Here is a 23,459-nt window from a genome sequence, read left to right on the forward strand (position 1 = left end):
TGTGCAGCTGGTAAATTTAATCTTTTATGGAGAGGTCCAACCAAGAATGTATGCCACTAACCCATCTCGGTCTCTCGGAGAGGATTTAGTGTCAAAGTCCAGTGTTCTAAAGCTGGCTTAGGAGATGTTTGGGGAAATATAGACTCCACAAAGATACACACATTTGCAAGTCTATATTTGTGTATATTTATTCTGCCCATCATTTTTTAGTATTTTTAAACTGAGAAATGCATGCTTTATAAACATCATTTCAAGGAACAGGAGGTTCTCATTTACAACACTGATAAGAAATGACCCTGTTGAGTTAGAGGCTGGATGACTGTAACTAGACACAGGTAGTTCAGGAACTCCTAGAAGAACAGCTGATTTTCAGACACCTTGATCACTCAGATGTTGCAAGTCACATTATAAAAGTTGGAATAAAACCTTGATAGTCTGCAGGGCAGAGCCTGTCAGAGGCCCGCTGTGGCAGGTTCCTAGCTCGTTTCCTGTTTTCTTCTTCTTCTGATGTCCTTCCTCTTTGCCTTTCGGGATGGGGATTGAGCATGTTAGTCAGGGTCCTCTCTCTTGATTAGTTTCTTTAGATGTACAGATTTTAGTAGGTTTATCCTATATTACATGTCTATATGAGGGAGTATATACCGTGTGTGTCTTTCTGCTTCTGGGACAGCTCCCTCAGGAAGATCCTTTCCAGGATCTAGAGGAAAGAAGTGGTGGTGGGAAACTGGGAGAAGCAGAGGGAGGGAACCTGTAATCAGAATATACTTTATGAGAAAAGACTCTATTTTCAATAAAAAAAAATTAAAACCTTCAAAACTAAAAAAAAAAAAGGTATGCTTTAAACATTAAACTTTATCTTTGTCTTCTTATTAAATGACAGACATTGGACACTGCTGGACAGTCAAAGCACCCATGTACAAGAAAGGGTACCCAGGCAAGAACTGAGCTAAGTAAATTCAGAGAGTAATTAATTTAGACTTATTATGAGCTGAGAACTATATTAGTCCCATCAATTAGCCGATTTAAAATATTGAGAACTTATGTACTAGGAAAATAAAAAAGCACGATGTTGAGAGAGACAAAGAGAGAAAGCAATTGTGACTGAAAGAGGCAGGAAAGACACCATTTCCTAGTTACTGCATGTAACAGAGATTTCACTGCGTTGCTCTGTGTAAGTGGAAACAGTGAGAGGTCCCCATATTATTCATGACATCTAGACTGGGCTGGGGGTTGGGGACAGGGAAGGTCAAGACTCTTAGACAGCCTCTGGTTCTCTTTGACATTGGTTTCCTACAGTAGGAAATAGCCCCTTGTCATATAGTGAGCAGCAGAAGAAATCCTGGATGAACTCTGAAGGATGTAGAGGAAGGGGAATATCTCTGATATTGTGATAAATCAGAGAGAACAGAAAAGGACACAGGGACAGATGGTCCAGGAAAGGTTTCCACAGCAGCAAAAATACAACCAAGCAAGGAAATAAATGATCACATAGATTTATTTTAACCCAAAGAAACACACTCAGACCCTTGTTCATGGAGAAAACAGATGCCAAGGAAAATGAAGCTGGCACCAGGCTCCTCCACTAACAGAGACAGGGACTGCCAGCTGCTCCCGGAGAAGGAAGGTGATTTGAGAGTATTGATATGCAAATGAGTTTCCTCATACCTCGTAATGAAAGGCAATGAGGTTCCAAAGTGCAGCATCCCTCCAGTGTTGTTTCCTGATAGAAGGGGGTCTGCCTTCCCTGGATTAGGCACAGGTAACACTAACTAACAGGTGTGTGGGTCCCTGAAGTTTCTGAGGCTGGAACCCACACACTTGGATTTTTTCTTGGGGAGTTATAAGCTAAGAAATGTGACTTTCCTTGACCAAAGGAGCTAAAATCCCACGGTGCTGACAGATTCAGGTGCACAGCTTTCACGGGCTGTCTGTGGCTGCTGGCTACAGGAGCTTTATACACAGCCAGCAGAGCGGCAACTTCTCTTTTCAGATCCAAAAACTTTTCAGAGTGCCCTTCTGGCCAGGTCAGGCTGCTGCGAACATACCGCCTTTGATTGTTTTAAAGTCAGCTCACTTTACCTGAGGTGCCTGGCCCTTCCAAAGAGATTTGGTGAGTTGAAATCATAACAAATAATGTTCAGGGAAACTCTCATTATGTGTAACGTGTAATGCTCATGTCAACAAGCATTATGCTCTTATCCACCCCATCCGCTCAGCCACTGCATGAAGCTAAGGCAGTCCTGGCCTCTTCATGACTAAACTAGCAGGCAGGAAAGTGATCAGGCTACTTGTCTGTCAATGGCTGCCCAGCTAGTGTTTCTCCGGAGTTACATATACTAATGTATCATGTGGCTTGTTCTCTTAACCATAGAGATTTCATATTGCAGGGAGTCCCCAGATATGCCTCTGTACCCCTCAGCTTGGATCACAACTGTCTTTCCTAAGCTGCACACTTGTAGCCTTTGTTAACTTTTGACAGGAGGCCATTCTTGCATGTTGTTTGTTTTACTTAAAACTATAACTAATAGAAATTAAAACCAAACAGTCAGTGTTCCCTTCTTGAACACACACTAGAATGTCAACAGGAAATTCAGGATGCGTTATCCCTTAAGCCAGTTTTAACCTTTAAGAGACAATTTTCCATTCCAAAAGAAATCTTCTGTGGTTCTCCCAGAAGGCAGAGGCTGCTTTGCTCTGAAGCCACCGGGGTCACTCAACCTCACTGCTAGAGAAGATGTGTATTTCAGTCCGCTAGAAATAAAAACAGCGAATATCCTGTCTCTGCCAGAGATGAATGCATACACACAGTCCCCAGTGCTCACTGGCAGACACTCCCTGGGAGCTAGGATGGTTCCTTGTGTGCTTTTAAAAATGACTTTGGTCTCTAGTTATTACTTCCTTAAAAATCCAATTTTTCCCTTGCGACAATTCTGCTAAAAAAAAAAAAAAAAAAAAAAAAAAAAAAAAAAAAAAAAAAAAAAAAGACAAAGTAACAGTTGGTCCCATTTCCAAACAGATTGTATACTCACACCCATAAATCAACCTCTGAAACCCAACCATGGATCATGGTGTAGGATTCTGGAATCATTCTTTTTTAATAATTTTGTTGCTCAGTGAAGTATATGTATATCTACCAAATGGAGCCTTTGGGACTCCGTAAATGGATTTGTCATTCCTTTTTACGTAAGGACTTTGGATCTGGTCCTCCAAAGTCATTATTTTCACTGACTCACTGAGAATCATTTGCTCATCAGAAATGATCATAATCTCACCTCAGATTGAGACACCAGCGAGGCCCACTCATGAGCCTGCCTCTTAAAGAGAAGAAATGGAAACAGACTTTTCTTAAACTAACAGTAGTATTTTAAGCTTTCCACAGGATAGTTATTTTAATATATAATGAAGATGGTATTTAAATGGACACTAAAAACTGGAAAAGGCTTGAATTACACAGGACAGGGTTGTCTTTGCCACAACTTCCACAACATGCTTTGTGTGCCGAGAGGCAGCTGGACACACCAGTACCTTCTAAGCCCTTCACCGTAGATTCCATATAACCATGTTTGGATTCAGTGGAAAGTTCTGCCTGGTACAAACACTTCCTGTACGTGTTTTTGTTACTCTGGTCTCACAGCTGCTGGCATCTGAGGCCAACACAGAGTCAGGGTTCTGGGTCTGTGGTTCCACAACTGCAGATTCCATTAATACTGAAAAACAAAACAACAAAAAACCACACCTGCCATGCAGAACACAAGCCAAATTTTCTTATTATTTTTTTCTGAATAATAAAGAGTGACAACTGTTCACAAAGTGTTGACATTATAGAATGTACCCAGAGTCCATTTAAGCACATAGGCTGACATACAAGTGCTTCTCATTTAGTGGGAGGGATTTACGTAGCCACAAGAGCTTTTGGCATCTGCAAAAAGTTCCCACATCTGATGGCAGGGGATAACCGGCTGTCACAGACTCGGGCATTTTCTGAGATCAGACATTTGGTGTCAGGTATTATACCACATTCCCACCTGTCCTTGCCCCAACATGGGTTCTTGTCAAAGTGACGGTCCATAATATCCCAAGATAATTTTTGAAGAAATATCCAATTGCTCAGGCTCTCGTTGATGTGGTCACATGGAAGTCCCCTCATCATTCGGTTATTCTATAATTATCAAGAACCATCAAGCAAACAGTAATTTATTTTTTTTATATAAATACTACTTGGAGCTTTTTTTTCATTTTCATGCATTTCTTACATTAGTTTCATGCTCTCTGGGCACAGGATGTGAGTCCACATTGTCTTCCTCTCTTTGGCTGCTCGTCCTGTGGCTATCCCTGATCACATACTGACTTTAAATTCTTGAGTCTTCTTACATACAAGCACATGGTAGGTACAAAACAAGTATCAAATAAATGAAGACTTCAAAAGATTCCTGGCTTGTGGGGTCAACAGGTGGATACCAACAGGTGGACAGAAAGTAACGGGGAGCGGTGCATTGTGGGTTCTAGAGCTAGAAGTAAAAATGGTGTTTCCTGGGAGAACAGAAAGGATGAGACACCCAGTAGCTGACCAACGATAGAGGGCTGGATCTCTGTGCAAACGCTTCAGAAAAGGAAACAGGGGAAGATGCTACATCAACACAGCGTTTCTTACATGTCAAACATGAAGAAAAAGTTATTTTGAACACAGTTGAGGAAATCGAACTCAGCAAACTAATCAACAGCATAAACATGTGGTCCTGCCGCTCTGGGAAATCTTTTTAGGCATCTGAGAATTTTCACATTTTTACGTTTGACATCAAGTTTGTGAAATGCATACTAACAATGTTCTGTTCCCATCTGTGGACATAGCTATTCGCTGCTTTATTTTTGAAAGTTGCTATTTCACTATTTAGAAGACTACTTTCGTTTATGGGTCTGGGGTCTCTCAGAGATTTACCATGACTATAAATAAACTTTAATTAGAAGAAGCTTTTTAGGTAGGTCCTGGCATCTAGGGGGCCAGGGGCCAGGGCTTTACCTGAAGCACTCCCAAGGCACAGCCCATAGCCAGATCAGCCCAGGGCTTATAAAGGCAAATTCTATAAGATTGCATGTATTTGTTCTACTTGTAGGAAGGATCTAATTTTAATATATATGTCTTACACTCATCCTGGCCATCCTTTTCAGCAGAGCAGGCAAGTTTGATTACAAAAGCAGAAAAGCAGTTAGCTTTACAACCCACTATCTTGTTAGAACAGCAAATTTTACAATATTATTTAATTTAAGAACAGTCTTCACTGTCTAGGAAAAAAGGTAAGTGAAATGCTAGGGTCCAGCCAGTACAAGCCACAGGCTTTCACGTTAGAGGCTTTTTTTTTTTTAATTAATTAATTTATTTTCCTGTTTCGGTCTCTCAAACATAGTTAGTCTAAGTTTAAATGTAATGGTAACTATCACACTTTGAGATCCCACATTAACTTCTTTCTTTCTTCCAGTTTGAAACTCAATGCATTTTTTTCAAGGTTCTGGTTAGTTCCATTTTAGTTTCAAATTATCCTTGAAATCTAATGTGACCCACATGTGGTGCTAGGAATTGAAAACATTGGTGTGAACATTTTATTTGAGTGAATTCCATCCAGAGATGAGATTTGCCTTCTTTGTAATTCCAGGCAGATACATCTGGTCCAATCGCTTATAGTTCTAAGACGAAGATAAAGTTTTGCCCTAGAAATTAATTGAAGACGATGCTACATGTCTTGGTCTATGTTCTATTGCTGTGAAGAGACACCATGATCAAGGCAACCATTATAAAAGAAATCATTCAATTGTGGCTTGCTTACACTTTCAGAGGTTTAGTCCATTGCCAGCAAAGCAGGAAGCATGATGACAGGCAGACATGGTGAAGAAGAGGTAGCTGAAAGTTCTACTTCTAGATCCACAGGCAGCAGAGGAGACTCTGGGCTTAGAGTAGGCTTTTGAAACCTCAAAGCCCATTCCCAGTGACACATTTTCTCCATCAAGGCCATACCTCCTAATCCTTTCAAACAGTGCCACGCCCTGGTGACCGAGTATGCAAATCTATGAGCCTATGGGGGACATTTTTATTAAACCACCACACCACATATTGCTCTCTGCTAGACTAGGTGTTCTAGACCTGACAGGGAAGCTGCTGCACCCATGAATCCACCATGCTTTTCTCAGCAATGTTTAGGTCTCCTAAACAAGACCTGCATAGGATACCAGCTGACTTGTTGATGTGGATAGGGAAATCTTACTGCCAGATGAAGAGCTATAGACAGTCATTGTCAGGCCTAAATGCATGGCCAACACTATGAGCAACACTAAATGGAATCAGTAGTATGTGTATATTTGATTTAAAAAAAGAGGTCATGAATTTGAAAGGGAGTGGGGGTCATGGGAGCAGCTTCAGTTGAAGAGGGAGGGGTGGAGATGATACAAAGGCAGTACCCGTGTACAAAATTCACAAAAAGTTAAGCTACTACCAGTGAACAGTGGAAATGCAATAAGCAAATATGTTAAAACAGTGATGTTGAAATACAGCCTATACTCAGCCAATTGTTTTAAGACTGAGCCAGCAGTGTAGGCCATCATTTAGTTGGGGGCACGGGGTACACAGTGTACTACTAACAAGAGGAATGGCCTGTTCTCCCCACGTTAAATAAGTCAGTTAAATAGAATTATTTTGGGAAAAGCTTCACTGTGGCCAGTCTTTACCATCCCAGGAGGCAGGGTCTGACTGAGGCTGCTCAACTCAAGAAAAGCCTGCTTCTCTGTGGTAGCCACAAAGGGAAGGTAGCAGTTGAAGACATCAGAGAATATTTTTGAGGACAGATTATTTTCAGTAGGTTTTTCCTTGTTTTGGGAGTAGTTAAAAGTCAAGCTCATGAGGTACTTAAAATCTTAAAATATAGACCTTTTTAAGGAAGGAATTGAAATTCCACTGAAGTTTCATTATACTTGTTTCTGCTTTGCATGCATTTACAGACTTGCTGTAGTGTTTTCTTTTTAGGATGAGACAAGTCACACCTCCTCAAAAGCTCAGTTCAACTCCTGATTCTACATTCTACAGTACAGTCTGAACTTCTGAGCTTTATCCCTGCCACACCTTAGTTGAAAAACTGAGGTTTCCATGTTACAAATGTTACACGCAGGCATAAATATACATACAAATATACAGCATGCGAGTATTTTAACCTAAAGTAATAGAAGAAATTCTTGTATTTTTGTTGAAACATATAAATACATTTTCTCTGCCAATTTTGGGCACTAGTCTAGTTTTTCATTCAATCTATAGTTCATCAAATGACTCTGTACTCAACGCAAGAAACATTCTTAGTAATAGAAAATACACAATTGACTTACTTTGTTTATTCTCAAGCTGCTTGCCATGAGTGTGCATGCACCACAGTGTTCTAAGATATTTCTGTTAAAGGGACAGTGAGATACTCTGATATTTTAATCACCTCCTTAGCATAGCCCTTCATGAACACCTGCTTTAAAATTTGACTGACATATACTTATTCTTTTTTGTTTTTTGTTTTTGCTTTTGACAATTTAAACATGCATTTACATTTAGTGACTTCATAAAGCCACCTTTCTGGAGCTTAGGCATGATGAGAAAACAGTAAAAGGGAAGCAAGCTGTTCAATATATATATTGAATATATATATATATATGATTAGGAAGAAACTCATGATATTAACACACAGAACCAAAATACTAAGGACCCCAAGTGAGGTTATCCCTGAAATGCACCTCTCTTAATGGCTCACTCCACTATTGAATCCCAGATGCCTAAGACATAAATAGTCATTGTGACTGATGATGCCTCTACTGAGACTCAGAGACATGGAGAACTACTCCTATCTTTGGAAACTTCAGAAAGATTCAAGTATCTTTCTGCCCTCTGTTTCACCATTGGACACTAAGCTGGCCACAAAATTTGGTTCAAAATCTCTTAGAATTAACCTGAAGATTCTTATAGGTAGCAGTACCTACAGGTCTAAAAGCAGATAATGGCTTCTAGACACTCCATCCAGTCTTTACAGCAATCTGCACACAAAGGACAATAAAGCAGAGGAACACAATCATCTAGGACCAGCTGTGTCTTAAACAGGCTGTGGTTTCCTGTCTTGAACCATATAAAATATTAAAGTTAAGCTCTGTCACTTAATTATTGTCCATGCCTTGTTTGCCTGATGTTATTAAAAATTTAAAATTAGAGCAAACACATTTATTCAATATATATTTATTCAATGATTGTTTTTTTTTTTTTTGTTTTTGTTTTAAGCTCTAGAGAAAAAAATGATAGTTTTCATTCTCAAAGAAGTTGCATTCTTAGCAAGAGTGGATAGTAAAAGATGCCAAAGAGATGTGAAAGGCTGCAGGTACCTGGGGTACAGGAAGCCGCTGTCTGCAGGTCAGACTTCCAATTCACTGATAGCCTATGTTTTCAGGGAAAAAACACCTTCCTCTGATGCTCTGGGCAAGAAAACTATAAGAAGGGTAGTGCTGGCACCCACACAGCTGTGGAGAGAACCAAACATTCAGACAAACAACAGGGTTCTTGCTATGGTAAGTGAAGGCTGTGAGTAAACAGGGCTGAAAGAACAGTAGAAAGGGAAACTGGAGACATTAAAACAGACCCAACCCTGAACTTCTAGATTTTTACAGGCTTCTCCAACATCCTCCCATGTGATGTAAGAACAATGCCCCAAAAATTTTAATTATGGAGGATCACAGACCTTGTTAGTATTTCCTTGAAAATAACAGGCCAGTTTTGCCCATCATGTATTGTGCTGAAGGACTGAGCCAAGGTTTATGTGTGTAGCTTGATGGCAGCATGAAGGCTGAATATTGTGGGTGGTAGAAATATTGTAGAAATTGGGAAATGATTCTTTTTTTTCACTAATGATCTAAATTATAAAGCCAAGACCCCCTTCCTCAGAGGTATCAGGAAATTATAGTAGTTGGTATTTCTGCCTCCATGTCTAAGAACATGGAAAGAGATCAAACTCCTGCACCTCCTTCATTGGTCCCTAAGTCACCTGTCAAAGTCTCATAGAAGTATTGTGGTAGGCCCCATGTGGTAGAAGCTTTGATTTTGGACTAAACTATGGGAAAATGAATTTCCCATGTGTCCATCCTCTTCACATTAACCTATACTGTTGGCGGGGGTTGTCTGTGAAGTTTCGTATTGCTCTAAATTCTGACTGTATTGCTGTTACTAGTGTTCTCAATATGTCCAAGTCTAGAAACATGAAACATACTGTATGTTCATAACATATAGGAAGTCCCCTGTTTACTTTCTTATGGAAACAGTTAATTTATTTTTTCTTATAGTACATGAATTCATTCTGTTTTTTTGTCCATGTCCAGCAAAAACCACAAAACACTTCACACAAGACCAGTGATTTTCAAAAGCCTTAATGCTGTGATCCTTTAATATAATTCCTTATGTTGTAATGATCCCTAACCATAAAATCATTTTGTCGCCAATTCGTAACTAGACTTTTGTTACTATTATGAATCCTAACGTAAATATTTGAAATGTCACACCCCCAAAGGTGTGACTACTCCTAATTTGACAACCATTGCCATAGACTGCTGACTTCCAAACATTTTTGTTATCTTTTTTTCAAGTGAAATCATATCAAGAAGCTCAAAAATTTAAAAATAGTCATAACTGTTAAAGTCCAGTGACCATTCCATTTACCTTCAAGAATGGCAAGTCCTGTGACCCTTCTCAAAGTTAGGTAAGATCAGGGTTGCTCTTTGTTAGTACTTTTCTTACTCCCAAACTTGGATACATGAGTGTCCCATCTTTCTTTGTTTGGATGAGAGCCTCTGGACCTCTAGACTGATTACTTTCTTACCCTAATGTTGAAAGAGGTTTTCTTTTTTTTCTCCCATCCCTTACCTCCCAGAGTAATGACTCATGAGACTCATTAAATATATACAAACACCTAGGCTATATAGCTAGGCTCTTCTTTGACTAGCTCATAACTTAAAATAATCAATTTATTCTAAATCTACATTCTACCACATGGCCAGTTACCTGAGCTCAGACACCATGTATCCATCCTCTTCACCTCTTGCTGGCTGAATCTCACATTCATGACCCTATCCCAGAATCTCTTCTCCCTGTCAGGTGTCACATCTATTTCCTATCTCAGCCATAGCCCATAAGTTGTGTTTTTTATTTTTTATTTTTTTTAATTGGCAGATGTTGCATTCATACAATATACAAGAGATTCGTTCTACACTTGAATTGTGGCTTTACAGCTTCCTAGATAGTCAGGAGAGCTGACAATATTATGCCTTCTCTGCTCTTCCTCCAGCTGTCCCTTCTCTATACATCTCTTGATACACTTTTGCTTGCTTACTGCTGCCATGATTACTGACATAACACTAACCTGTATGACTCTGCCCTGTAGTACCTGGTACCCAATACTGACAATGGCAGCTAATTGCTATCTGAGGTAGAAATTCTGTGACTTTTCCAAATCACAGTAGTTAATACGTGCGTATATAAATAACTGTTATTTCCTAATCAGGACATCAGATGTTGAAGAATCCAGTAGGCTTTCAAGACATGTAAACATCAAATTAAAAGATCAGCGAATTATGTACAAAGGGCAAGAAGTCATGAAGAGATGGTTAAAGGATTCCTGAAGGCATAGAAAGGAGAATTTATATGATAAAATGGCATTGTATATGATTATGAAATTGTCAAAGAACGAATAAAAATTCAGGAAACATCAAGGAAAGAATTAAAGGTTTAAACATACATACATGTATATGCACTTACACACAGAAGTCTGCAAACAGATCATGCCAAGCTCAGCAGGCCTAATGGCTCTGGATTTTATTCTGTATACTGTGGCAATCCAATAAAGAGACTTATATGAATAAGACAAAAGGATAGGAAGAGAGAGGCAGACATACAGAGAGAAAGAGAATAAGAGGAAAGAGAGTTATAAAGGCAAAGAAAAGGAAGAAGATTTGAGAGGGGCAGGCAAAAGAGCAACTGCTAATAGTAACATCTATCAAATGGCAATAATGAATACCTAGTAGTAAATATCCATAGGGTTTGAAAAATTGAATATCCATTTGGTCAGTTTTCAACTGGTAGGAAAATAAAAGCGAATCATCTACAGATAGAATGATGCTCCTGAGAATAAAATTTCCTAAGATAAGAGAAGAGAAAACAATGTTTTCATTGCCTCTATCTTTGCTGTCCCAAACTATAGACTTCATAGGCAATGAAAACTGACAAGAGTCTGTGTAAGGGTGAGGGCTAGGCTAGGTATATGCTCTTCACCCTGACTATTATGTCAAAGGCAGGTCCTTGTGAGTATAAAATTTTCTCATAGCCCATGGAAATTTCCAGATGTCCTATAATATCTATTTTGTCAGTCATTTCAAATATTAGTATGTGTTATTTTGGGGGCAAACTGTGTTGTTTGTTGTTTGTTGGTGGTGGTGGTATGGTATTGTTTACTTTCCTATATTAAAAAGGATCTTTATATAAAGCAGGGAAGGAAGAAGACAAGATATAATCACCCTTTAGTATAGAGAAATTGGAAGAGCAAAGGGGTAAGCTTCATAAGGAGTAGAGATGAATGCCATTTAAGGCTTAAATTATTCCCTCTCTAAAAAACTGGAGGAGTCTCCACAGCCTGAGAGGAAGGCAGAGGTTGCCTTTTCAGTGGCATTCTCTCCACTCGAGTGTCCAGAATCAGGAAAAGGCAGCCACTTCATTTATCACTCTGGGTCATTTTCTTCCTTGTGGAGGTAAGAGTGCTGCAGATCTCAGAAGGCAGCTATTTGCTGATGTGGGTTAAAAGGCAGTATTTCCAGCAGCTTCAGACTCCTCCATCTCAGGGACCACTGACCACACTGACTGAGGCCCCCTCTGTGGGTAGAGATACATTCTGAGGTCACTTATCTTGGGAGACAATCCAATGAGGTCAAAGATTTTGCCCATCTGGTCAGCTTCAGAGTTTCCAGGGAAGGGATGTTTTTAGTGAAACATCAATGCAAAGGTACAAACAACAGTCCACATGTCCACAGGTATGGCATATGTAGACTGCAAAAGAACTTCAGGAACATAGTAACAGAGTATAACAGCACAGGTGTAGGGGCCATCTGGTAGCTGTGGAATCTGGCTAGGCCAAATTCAGACAGCTTGACTTTTCCCTTGTCACCAGAATGTTCTCTAGCTTCAGGTCTTGGTGAACAATGCAATTTTGTAAGAAGAAATCTAGGCTGCTTAGAAACTTATGTATTGGATCCTTGATGGTCACAACTGGCAAGCCTGAGGTGTCTTGCCAGATACATCGTTAGGTCCTTGTCTATATTCTTGAACACTAATATGACTGTAATTTCTCAGTCAGTTCAGCAAGTAGTACAGGCATCCATTAGCTGGACAACACTAGGAAGGTCAAAGCCTCCAGCCCCCTCAGTAAGGTTAACTTGTGAACTGTTTATGAGAAGGTCCCTTCCAGCATCTCTTCCATTAGGAACTCTCACACTCTTGAGAGCTACACAGTGGCCATTGTAGGAACCTCAGGCCTTACAAGTCATTCCATAAGTACTGACACCAAATTAGCCACTGTTTGAGAAGCAGTCATTTTCAGAGCAGAGGATCTCCTTAAGCTTTTCATCAGGTTCCGGTAGCATTGAGGATAGGTCCCAGGCAGCTAAATGCTATGGGCCAGACCATAGACAAACTATGTTGTTTTTAAATGTCTCTGTCTCTACAGCACTTGAATCTTGTTTCTTCAGTTCAGCATTGGGTCTCAAGGAGACATCTCCTCAGGTAGCATTCATGTCATTCAGGGACCTAAGTTGTCATTCTAGAGCAGGGTGCATGCCACTACAACTTTCTTCCACCTTCCAGTGGCTTAATATAGCTCTAGCTTGGGGCCCAGGAGAGAGATGAAGGATGCATGTAATCTTCCTTTCTGCTCCTGCAGGAAAGTCCCATCCATCCTTGAAAAGGCTTTATATGAGGGTTAAATAAATTCTCCTCTTGCCAATCTCGGGAATAGTCGAGTGATATTTTCTCTGGCCATAGACTGTAAAGCTGAAGTGATCACATCGTTTCTTCAGTGTCTATATTTCCAGTTGTGTGTTGAATATCAAGCCAGCCTGATGCCAAGGACAGAGAGACTTCTAAGGTAACCAAGGACACAATGCAGTTTATAGTCTCTCTTGAAATGCTCTCTCCTAAACGTTCCTGCCTGCCTTGATGTTCAGGCTGGGTACTGATTCCCGAAGGGACCCTAGCTACTCTAAACGGGTTGCTTAAAATACTCAATATTTAAACTTCATCATCTTAATTGGCTTTATGAAACCACTTAATGAATATTAAGAATGAATTAAATGCTTAGGTAGTCAGATTTTTAAAATAGTTTATGACAGTTTAAAATACAGGTTTTTTTTTTAACCAAATTTTGTTTCGTCTTGGAAATATACTGGATTAAGTCTAGAAAATAATTTTTAATATAATCGAATTAGAGTTGCTGAAGGGACTTATTTTGCACGTAGCGAATACTCATAGTGATCATTTACTGCACATGAACTGCCTAGGCATTGTCTCAGTGGTTCAGCTTCCATCTCAGTTCTTCTCTGGATCATTCCATTCTATTCTCTCTCTACTAGGCTAGAAATGTCTAGCATGAAGTCATCAGTATATATGGTGGTGGTCTGTGCTTATGTTTCCCTAAAATCCTGTAACCTGACAGGAAGATATTAAGTTTGCTCAGAGAAACTTTGTCTCTTGAGGAAATATCTAGGTTTTCATATACTCAGGGTTCTATCAGGGTCAAAGGTGGCTTATGGTCAGGATGAGAAAGTGGATCCCACATCACATTGGCAAACTGCCCTTATTGCAGACTTCAGTGGACTGCGGAGTTCCGTGCTGTACAGTGAGAGCAGGGAATCTAACAGATGAGTGAACAAGGTGTCTTAAGGCAGGCTTGAAAGGTAAATCAGGAGGGGAAAGAAAACCTGTAATAATCCAGGCAATCAATGGTGTTAAGGACAGAAGCTTCAAATGTTTCAGATTCAGAGTGAAAAACATGTGAAATATAAGGCAGTTTATCATAGTAAAATTAAAGAAAAGATACCTTGAAAATCACAAGGAAAAATAACAAACAATAAACAATGAGGAAAAAAAAAACAACTCTGAGAGAAATGTAGAAGACACTGTGCGGGCTTCAAAGACTTCCTAACCCAAGTGGAGCCCACATTGACAACAGGGAAAACACCATCTCATCTAGGAGCAGGAGTGGATCATTGTTGAACCCAAGTTCAACAGCAGAAAGAATGGACTCTACCAGGAGCCAGAACATGCAGCCCAGTCAGCTAAGGGGAGAGAGAGCCCTGCCAAGCAATACTTCCCCAAGAACCCTGGAATCATTCCACGTCCAGGTGTACCTGAGCTAATCTTGGGCTTGACAGTTTATTAATGAGACTCTCAGAACCACAAATTTCTCTAAAAGTTGTATAGTAAATGTGGCCTTTAAATCTGCCTGGGAGATACCCACAGAGAGCCTCTCAGGAGAGCAAGGAGAAGCTTCCCCTGTGACATCCCAGTGAGGACACATGGAAACCCACTCCAGTTATTGCCAGTTTAGAAAGCTCCCGGTGGCTCCTTGGCATCCAGAATACGTCTTGGGTATCCCTACGTGTGCCACTGATAGATTGTACTTATGGTCAGTATCGGTGCCCACCCTGGCCACAGTGATGCAGCACCTGAGACGTGCAGGGAAAAGTGTTACCAGAGGAGACAGCAGTCTGTAGACATATAGCAGCCACTCATGGATGGGCATGCACACGGGTATGAGGGTGGCACACTGGACACATGAAGAGCAGTCCAAAACAGAAAAGTGTCTGGTTTCCCTTTTAGTTGTAGTTGATGGCTTGGTTTTAGGCTTTTGGGTTTTGTTGTTTTGTTGTTGTTATTATTGTTGTTTTGTTTTGTCTGCAATGGTACAGTGGCAGACTGACACACACAGCAGAAACTACATTTTAAGTGTTGACCTTTTTTGTCTCTCCCACATACCTATGATCCTGACTGGAATGCTATGCAGGGACTATGAGCATCAATGTCTGGATGCAATAGCCACAGCAGGGACAACGTGAGACACCACTGTGCCGCTACATTGTGATGTTCAAGGTTAGGTGCCCTGAGGACATTTGAGCTTAGATATCTTAAATTTATAATGAAAATTTCAGGCTCTATGTGTTCTCAATATAGTCCATGAATCACTTGAAACACAGAGGAAATCAAAGAATACTGCTTTAAAGGGCCCTCTCGGGCTACATAGAGACTGCACACATATCTAGGTGGAGCAATGCAAGGAAAGCTGCCCCACAGGGTCTGTTTTCTTGAAAATTGTCCCCCACAGCCACCATTATCCCACAATGCCACCATGTTATTTTTGAGCAGCTGCCTCTCAGCTGATCATATTGGTGAAAACTGAAGAAATCACCACAAGGAAGGTATATGAGAAGCCCATTACCGAAGCCATTCTGAATGTGAATGACAGGTTTTACTATAACAGAAAAAAATAGTATGAGTAATCAGTAAAAAGTAGTATTTTTAATATAAAGCATGGCATAAAGAATTTACATATCATTAATTGCTTTAAATGGTGCTTGGGTGTTGTGAATAAAATTGCTCTGAGTCTCAGAGAATTCTACACACAGAAATCAGAAATCCAAAACAAGGGAAATAAATAGAAACAGACTATAATGATAAATGAAGCTGTTATCAACAGGTATTACAAGGTTTGAATTCCAGAATGGACAAAGCATCCTTGATTGAAAGTTCTGATAAATTATAGCCATTTCCCTAAAACGTTAAGGCAGAAAAGAAAAAAGAAAATGGCCATGTGATAACCCTCCCCTCCTCCAGTGGGAAGGTGTTTTAAAATTATAAGAAAGTTTACATAAATACTTACCAAATTCCAAATGCTTTCATTTGTGGATTGATTTAATTAATGGACCTTTAAACATAAAGCATTGCATAATCTCCCCAGTCATCCAGAAGAGCTTTTTAACATTATAAATTGATTTATGTAGAAAAAACACTGAAGCACTTTTCATATACTTTAGATGGAATGGGATGCCTTTTAATTTCTCCACATGCATCCTTCTCTTTTTGTCTGCAAGGTCCATATTAGGCTCCGTTACCTTTAATGGAAGGGTGTGCTTTCTAACATGGATCAGATGGGAAATTAGAAGCAGAATCCATTCCAGAAGGCAGGCACTGTCAATGCCTAAGTGCTATTTCTGTTTCCTCTTGAAACATAGCCATCAATCTGTAGTGTTCAAGGTCCTTGAATCTCCATTTCCTTGAAGCACTTGAAATCTCAGACCCTTGAAAACATTCATACTGTTCCTAGCTTGCTCTTAAAAAAAAAAAAATGTTTCTTATCTTAGAAGAATTTTGCTTCAAAAATAAACAAAGAGTAAAAAGTAAAGAAAATAAATAAGTGCAAGAGAAAAATGTGGGTCTGTATTTGGAATGATAAACAAAACCTTACAGTTTACAAATGTGGCATGATTAAGTACTTCAAAGAAGTACTTTAAAATTGTTGCATTTGTAAAGTATAGATGGAGGAGACCATATCATTTTTAAACAAGGAGTTTTGTAATAGCCAAGGAACAGTATTCTGATTTAAAATTAAAGTTAAACTGTGGCTGGAGAGGTGGCTCAATGGTTTTGAGCATGTACTGCTCTTCTGGAGGACTGAATTTCAGTCCTGAGCACCCACGTCACAGACATACAACCACCTGAAACTCTAGTTCCAGTGTCTTTAATAACCTCTTCTGGCTTTTGCAGGCACCTGCATGTTGGGCCACATAACCACAAAGAGACTCACATACATACACATAGTTAAAATTTTTAAAATGAATCATTCATTTAATAATAAAATAAAGAGTTCAGAAAAACGACCAGTCTGGTTGAGAATACCAAGTTGGCTGGGGCAGGAGAGGGAACCCCTTACCTGGCTCTCTGGGGATCACAGCAGTGCCACTGTGAAAGCACGCATGGCTTTGTTTGCATTTAGCTAACCTTTAGACATGCCAGCATAAGAAGCAGGACACAGGTGCACTGCCCTCCTGCACATGGCACCGGGCGCGTCACTCATGGGCTCTCTGCTCAGGCTGTAGTTAACAGCATTACAGAGATAACGTGATGGAGGAAGCACTCAGTCATTGTGGAAGACAGCAAGGTGAAGCTGAGACACTTAATGAATTTTGCAAACTTCTCCCAATTGAAAGCTGAGCAACACTTTTAATGTTTTGATACTTCCTGAATATTGGTGGTAGGAGTTCAACTACAGAGAGCCTGCCCTCTTTAAAGGAAGATAGCAGCGGCGGGTTTTCTTGACACATGGCAGGTGTGTGTCACCTCCTCCCTAGAGATGATACAGAGCTCATGTGTGTGTGTGTGTGTGTGTGTGTGTGTGTGTGTGCACTTCTGAGAACTACATTCTGAACACCACTTTTTTCTTTCTCTTTCTTCTTCTTTTTTTAAACTTTCAGCAGCAGATGCATTTCTATTCTATGCATATCCTTTGCTAGCAGAGATTTTAAATTTTTCATGGGCTCATTTTGAAAAAAAAAATAAGCAGAAAAAGACAGAGTAAACTTGGACCCTGAGTGCTGCATTCTCTAGTCTGCAGAGTGGAGACTAAAATAAATCTCAGCCCTCCACACTGCAAGCCTTTATACGGTAATAGCCGGTCTTAGACGATTTTTCAGACGTTTCCTCATAGAATCTGAATTCAGCTCAGGCCACTGTCATGGCAGTGCCACGACTCTTGTGTGTGTCACACAGGCCAGCTTTCACAGTGTTGATAAGCCCAAGAGGAGGTAAATGGGGGGACCTGAATGCCACATCCAAGCACTTCCAGGTCAGTCCTGGAGGAGCAGAAGCTAAGAGCAGTGTCTTTCCCAGCTTTGTATTTTTTTTTTAATTTTTTTTTTTTATTTTTCTTTTTAGTTACATTTTGTTAACTCTGTGTCCCAGCTGTATCCTGCTCCCTCATTCCCTCCCCAACCCCACACTCCCTCCCTGGTCTCCTCCCTGCCCCTTTCCAAGTCCCCTGATAGGGGAGGACCTCCTCCCCTTTCATCTGACCCTGTTTTATCAGGTATCTTCAGGGCTGGCTGCAAAGTCCTCCTCTGTGGCCTAACAGACTGCTCCTCCCCTGGGGTGGGGGTCAAACAGCCTGCCCTTGAGATCCTATTAGAAATAGTCCGTGTTCCCCTTACTTTGGAAAACTACTTGGTTACTGAGCTACCACAGGCCACATCCGAGCAGAAGTTCTAGGTTATATCCATAGATGGTCCTTGGTTGAGTGTCAGTCTCAGAAAAGACCCTGTGCCCAGATATATTTGGTCCTTGTGGAGCTCCTATCCTTTCCATATCATACTAACTTCCCTTCTTTCATATGATTCCCTGCACTCTGCCGAGGGTTTGGTTATGAGTCTTAGTGTCTGCTTTGAAACACTGCTAGGTAGAGTCTTTCAGATGCCTTTTGTGATAGACTCCTGTCATAAGTTCAATGCACATCCCATTTGTCTTTCTAAATGAGGATTAATCACCTTCGCCTGTGTCCACTTTCTTGATTATCTTCTTTAGGTGTGTAGATTTCATTATGTTTATCATGTCTTGTAGGTCTATATAAGCGAGTATATACCAAGTTTGTCTTTCTCCTTCTGGGATACTTCACTCAGAATGATCTTTTCTAGATCCCACCACTTGCCTGCAAATTTCATGATTTCTTCCTTTTTGATTGCTGAGTAGTATTCCATTGTGTAAAAATACCACAGTTTCTGTATCCATTCCTCCGTTGATGGACATCTGGGTTGTTTCCAAGTTCTGGCTATTACAAATAAAGCTGCTATGAACATGGTTGAACAAATGTCCTTGTTGTGTACTTGAGCAAATTTTGGGTATATACCTAGGAGTGGTATAGCTGGGTCTTGAGGTAGCACTACTCCTAGTTGTCTGAGAAAGCGCCAGATTGACTTCCAGAGTGGTTGAACCAGTTTACATTCCCACCAGCAATGGAGGAGGGTTCCCTTTTCTCCACAACCTCTCCAGCATGTGCTATCACTTGAGTTTTTCATCTTGGCCATTCTGATGGGTGTAAGGTGATATCTCAGGGTCGTTTTGATTTGCATTTCCCTAATGGCTAATGAGGTTGAGCATTTCTTTAAGTGTTTCTCTGCCATTCGACGTTCCTCTTTCGAGAATTCTCTGTTTAGCTCTGTTCCCCATTTTTTAAGTAGATTACTTGGTTTGTTGCTTTTCTGCTTCTTTAGTTCTTTATATATACTTGATATTAGCCCTCTGTCAGATAAAGGGTTGGTGAAGATTCTTTCCCAGTCTGTAGGCTGTCTATTTGTTTTGATGACAGTGTCTTTTGCTTTACAGAAGCTTTTCAGTTTCATGAGGTCCCATTTATTGATTGTTGCTCTTAGAGCCTGTGCTGTTGGTGTTCTGTTCAGGAAGTTGTCTCCTGTGCCAATGAATTCTAGGCTGTTTCCCACTTTTTTTTCCAGCTGATTTAGAGTATCTGGTTTTATGTTGAGGTCCTTGATCCACTTGGACTTTAGTTTTGTGCAGGGTGATAGATATGGATCTATTTTCATTTTTCTGCATGTAGACATCCAGTTGGTCCAGCACCATTTGTTGAAGATGCTGTCTTTTTTCCATTGAATGGATTTGGCTTCTTTGTCAAATATTGAGAATTCATAGGTGTGTGGGTTTATTTCTGGGTCTTCTATGCGATTCCATTGATCCTCCTTTCTGTTTCTATGCCAATACCATGCAGTTTTTATTACTGTTGCCCTGTAGTACAGCTTGAGATCGGGAATGGAGATACCTCCAGATGATCTGTTGTTGTACAGGATCGTTTTGGAGATTCTGGGTTTTTTGTTTCTCCATATGAAGCTGAGAATCTTTTTTTCAAGGTCTGTAAAGAATTGAGTTGGTATTTTGATGGGAATTGCATTGAATCTGTAGATTGCTTTTGGCAGGATGGCCATTTTCACAATGTTAATCCTACCAATCCATGAGCACGGGAGATCTTTCCATCTTCTGAGATCTTCTTCAATTTCTTTCTTCAAAGACTTGAAGTTTTTCTCAAATAGGTCTTTCACTTGCTTGGTTAGAGTCACACCAAGGTACTTTATGTTGTTAGTGGCTATTGTGAAGGGTGTTGTTTCCCTAATTTCTTTCTCAGCCTTTTTGTCTTTGGTATACAAGAGGGCCTCTGATTTTTTTGAGTTGATTTTGTATCCTGCCACTTTGCTGAAGGTGTTTATCAGCTGAAGAAGTTCTCTGGTTGAATCTTTGGGGTCGCTCATGTATACTATCATATCATCTGCAAATAGTGACACTTTGACCTCTTCCTTTCCGATTTGTATCCCCTTGATCTCCTTTAGTTGTCTTATTGCTCTGGCTAGGACTTCAAGTACAATGTTAAAGAGATATGGAGAGAGTGGGCAGCCTTGTCTTGTCCCTGATTTCAGTGGGATTGATTTAAGTTTCTCTCCATTGAGTTTGATGTTGGCTATAGGCTTGCTGTATATTGCCTTTACTATCTTTAGGTATGTGCCTTGTATCCCTGATCTCTCCAAGACTTTAAACATAAATGGGTGCTGGACTTTGTCAAATGCTTTTTCAGCATCTAAGGAGATGATCATGTGGTTTTTCTCCTTCATTTTGTTTATGTGGTGGATTACATTGATGGATTTCCGTATGTTGAACCACCCTTGCATTCCTGGGATGAAGCCTACTTGGTCATGGTGGATGATATCTTTGATGTGTTCTTGGATTCGGTTTGCAAGTATTTTATTGAGTATTTTTGCATCAATGTTCATAAGAGAGATAGGTCTGAAGTTCTCTTTTTTTGTTGGATCTTTGTGTGGTTTAGGTATCAAAGTGACTGTGGCTTCATAGAATGAGTTTGGTAGTGTTCCTTCTGTTTCTATTTTATGGAATAGTTTGTGGAGAATTGGTGTTAGTACTTCTTTGAAGGTCTTGTAGAATTCTGCGCTGAAGCCATCTGGTCCAGGGCTTTTTTTGGAGGGGAGACTGTTAATGACTGCTTCTATTTCCTTGGGAGATATAGGACTATTCAGTCTTTCTACCTGATCTTGACTTAATTTTGGTAGATGGAATCTGTCAAGAAAGTTATCCATTTCATTTAGATTTTCAAATTTTGTGCCATATAGGCTTTTGTAGTATGACCTAATAATCGTTTGGATTTCCTCAGTGTCTGTAGTTATGTCCCCATTTTCCTTTCTGATTTTGCTGATTTGTATGGTTTCTCTCTGCTTTTTAGTTAGTTTGGCTAAGGGTTTGTCTATCTTGTTGATTTTCTCAAAGAACCAGCTTTTTGTTTCATTGATTCTTTGGATAATTTTATTTGTTTCTAATTGATTGATTTCTGCCCTTAGTTTGATTATTTCCAGCCGTCTGCTCCTCTTGGGTGTATCTGCTTCTTTTTTTTCTAGGTTTTTCAGTTGGGCCATTAAGTTGTTTGTATGTGATGTTACAGATTTCTTCTTGTAGGCACTTAGTGCTATAAATTTTCCTCTGAGCACTGCTTTCAATGTGTCCCATAAATTTGGGTATGTTGTGCCTTCATTTTCATTGAATTCTAGAAAGTCTTTAATTTCTTTCTTTATTTCTTCCTTGACCCAGCTGTCATTGAGTAGTAAGTTGTTCAGTTTCCATGTGCGTGTCGGCTTTTTGTTGTTTCTGTTGTTGTTGATGTCCAGCTTTAGTCCATGGTGGTCAGATAGTATACAAGGGATTATTTCAATCCTTTTGTATCTGTTGAGGCTTGCTTTGTGACCAACTATATGGTCTATTTTGGAGAAGGTTCCATGCGGTGCTGAAAAGAAGGTGTACTCTTTTGAGTTTGGGTGAAAAGATCTGTAGACATCTATTAGGTCCATTTGATTTAGGGATTCTGTGAGTGCTTTCATTTCCCTATTTGGTGTCTGTCTGGTTGATCTGTCCCTTGATGAGAGTGGGGTGTTGAAGTCTCCCACTATTAAGGTATTAGGATCAATGTATGATTTAAGCTTTAATATTGTTTCATTTACGAATGTAGGTGCTCTTGTATTTGGGGCATAGATATTCAAAATTGTGATGTCCTCTTGTTGGATTTTTCCTTTGATGAGAATATAGTGGCCCTCCTTATCTTTTTTGATTAACTTGGGTTGAAAGTCTATTTTATTAGATATTAGGATGGCTACTCCAGCTTGTTTTCTGGAACCATTTGCTTGAAAAACATTTTTCCAGCCCTTTACTCTGAGGTAGTGTTTATCTTTGTTGCATAGGTGTGTTTCTTGGATGCAACAGAATGTTGGGTCCTGTTTCCGTAACCATTCTGTTAGCCTGTGTCTTTTTATTGGTGAGTTGAGTCCATTAATATTGATAGATAATATTGACCAATGCATGTTAGTTCCTTGTGTAATGGAGTCGATGATCTTACCTTGTTTCATTGCTTGTTTTCTTTTCATTTTTGTTGGGACATTATCTGTATGCCCTGTTTTCTTGGGTGAATTCGTTTTCGTTGGATTGGAGTTTTCCTTCTAGTATCTTCTGTAGGGTTGGTTTGCTGTATAGATATTGAGTAAATTTAGTTTTGTCATGGAATATTTTGTTTTCTCCATCTATGTTGATTGAAAGCTTTGCAGGGTATAGTAGTCTGGGTTGACATTTGTGATCTCTTAGAGTCTCCATGATGCTTGCCCAGGCCCTTCTGGCTTTCATAGTTTCTGGTGAGAAGTCTGGTGTGATTCTGATAGGTCTACCTTCATATGTTACTTGGCCTTTTTCCCTTGCTGCTTTTAATATCTTTTCTTTGTTCTGTAGATTTAGTGTTTTGACTATGATGTGACGTGATGTGTTTCTTTTCTGGTCTAGTCTATTTGGTGTTCTGTAGGCCTCTTGTATATTTATGGACATCTCTTTCTTTAAGTTGGGAAAATTTTCTTCTATGATTTTTTTGAAAATATTTTCTGGACCTTGGAGCCTGGAGTCTTCTTTTTCATCAATTCCTATTATTCTTAGATTTTGTCTTTTCATAGCATCCTTGATTTCTTGGATATTTTGTGATTGGAATTTTTCTGATTTTACTTTTTCTTTGAGAGAAGTATCAATTTCTGCAAGTGTGTCTTCAGCTCCAGAGATTCTCTCTTCCATCTCTTGTATTCTGTTGGTGATGCTTACTTTTGTGGTTCCTGATCTTTTCTCCAAGTTCTCCAGCTCAAGAGTTTTCTCACTTTGTGTTTTCTTTATTGATTCTAATTCTGTTTTCATGCCTTGCACCATTTCTTTTATGTGTTTGAATTTGGATTCCTGTCTCTCTACGATGGACTCTATTTCTTTGTTCATTTCCTTTTTGTAT

At 39.7% G+C, this 23,459-nt stretch overlaps 1 protein-coding gene and 1 pseudogene across 1 annotated transcript in view; one reads left to right on the forward strand and one right to left on the reverse strand.

Moving 5' to 3' along the window:
* Csmd1 (CUB and Sushi multiple domains 1) overlaps positions 1-23,459 on the forward strand; it is a 1,555,059-nt gene that overhangs the window by 890,827 nt on the left and 640,773 nt on the right. The window lies entirely within an intron of this gene.
* On the reverse strand, positions 11,767-12,558 carry LOC129677784 (cyclin-dependent kinase 4-like; annotated as a pseudogene).

This window comes from Psammomys obesus, unplaced genomic scaffold (genome assembly GCF_907164565.1).
Source record: "Psammomys obesus unplaced genomic scaffold, mPsaObe1.curated_primary_1811, whole genome shotgun sequence".
Lineage (NCBI taxonomy): Eukaryota > Metazoa > Chordata > Mammalia > Rodentia > Muridae > Psammomys > Psammomys obesus.